We start from the raw sequence: 2,105 nt of genomic DNA, 5'->3' as shown, positions 1-2,105 counted from the left end.
CACTCAGGCTGGGTGAGGTTAAATTGAGGAGGCGGGTAGCTTGTCGCCCAATAATGGGTAAAACCCCCACCTAGGTTGTTAAAGTGACGTCAGACCCCTATACCTACCTCAACCCTTAGACTCAGTTTCCAGAGACAAAATCTGATCTTGAAATCTACCGGGACGTTTTTTTTACCGGATCTGGAAAACGACTGTAGTGTGAACGCTCTCATTTAAAATGTATTGCCTCTCAGAAAAAAAAAAAAACCGGGCCAGAAAAAAAAAAAACGGACCAGAAAAAAATCTGATAGTACGCAGTGTGAACGAGCTCTTACTATGGCATTTTTCAGTTAGAAATTATCGGAACTTATCAAATCTTACTCAATAATGTTACTATGGTATTTTTAACTCGGGAATGACCCGAACTTACTAAAACTTACATAATGATGTTATTATGGTATTTTTTCACTCGGAAACGACCCGAACTTACTAAAACTTACCCAAAGATATTACTGTGATGTTTTTCACTTAGAAATAACCCAAACTCACAAAACCTTACCAAATGATATTACTATGCCTTTGTACTTTGTTGCGCTACGCTCATACGTCATATTATGGAAGTGTCTGCAAAAAGGTATGAGATCCCCCCAAAAAATACCACTTCGTGGCATAAAAAAAGGCCCCGCCAAGTCGTTCCTCCCAAAATAAACCAAGTACCCACAAAAAATAAACGAAACTCCATCCCACCCCAAAAAAGATTAGAAATCAATTTTGTACCCCGCCTTTTATTCACTTTATAATTTGTGTGCTCCTCCTTCACGTAGTACCTACCTTTCTTTCCCCTCATTGCACTCCTCTTTCCTCTAATATTACTTCTGCTTCACTGCATTGGCGGCGAGCCACCTACCTTTCTTTCCCCTCATTGCACTCCTCTTTCCTCTAATCTCACTTCTGCTTCACTGCATTGGCGGCGTGCTATCGATTTAATTTTAAAGCATGTGGGCACTTGATTTATTTTGGGAGGAACGACTTGGCGGGGTCTTTTTTCATGCCACGAAGTGGTATTTTTTGGGGGGATTGAATGTAGATAGAGAAATAACTGTTACACTTCACAGTTAGGTATGTTTAAGGATTTACTTTATTCTTTCAGACATGTTTCGCCCGTGAGGGCATTATCAGTGATAACTGACATTACTGACACAAAGAAAGGAAAGGAAAGAAGAAGAAGAAACTAATAATAATATAATAATAATAGAGTTTATTTATACTGCTCGCATAGGACTGAAAAGTCCCTTTCTCCAGCAGTAGGCCACAGTTAGGTATGTTTAAGGATTTACTTTATTCTTTCAGACATGTTTCGCCCGTGAGGGCATTATCAGTGATAACTGACATTACTGATACAAAGAAAGGAAAGGAAAGAAGAAGAAGAAGAAGAAACTAATAATAATATAATAATAATAGAGTTTATTTATACTGCTCGCATAGGACTGAAAAGTCCCTTTCTCCAGCAGTAGGCTACTATACAGAGTGTTTCAAAAGTCCGGGGACCCTTGAATATTTTTTGAATGGCTAAAGATGGGAACCTGAAATTTGGCATATAGTTATTTCTTATAAAAAACCATTTTTTGTAGTGGTTCTCAAAATTCTGTCTCTGCCAGTGGCGGCTCCAGGGGGGCCAACTTTAAAATCTTAAATGAGAACTCCCTACTTGTGATACATCATATCAAAGGTCTTAAAAAACGTAGTACTTTGGTATAAGATTGAGCTCGATCCGTCAACCAGGGCCGGAGTTATGGCCTATTCAATTTTTCATATTTCCATGTTCATCTGCCAATAGGGGAAGCACCAAAAATGGGAAATTCATATGGATTGGTGATTTGTACTTCAAATAGGTTCGACTAATGGGTCATATTGAAATTCAGACCCAAAAATGAAATTTAGACTTTCGGCCCTAAGGCCTCAGGGGGTGAAAATGGATGTTTCGAAATTTTATTTTTGGGACCTAATTTCAATATGAATCATTAGTGGGACCTATTTGAAACACAAATCACCAATCGATATGAATTTTCCATTTTTGGTGCTCCTCCTATTGGCGGGAGAACATGAAAATATGAAAATTTGAATAG

Source organism: Diaphorina citri, unplaced genomic scaffold, assembly GCF_000475195.1.
Source record: "Diaphorina citri unplaced genomic scaffold, Diaci psyllid genome assembly version 1.1 scaffold235, whole genome shotgun sequence".
NCBI lineage: Eukaryota > Metazoa > Arthropoda > Insecta > Hemiptera > Psyllidae > Diaphorina > Diaphorina citri.
This window is presented reverse-complemented; position numbering follows the sequence as displayed.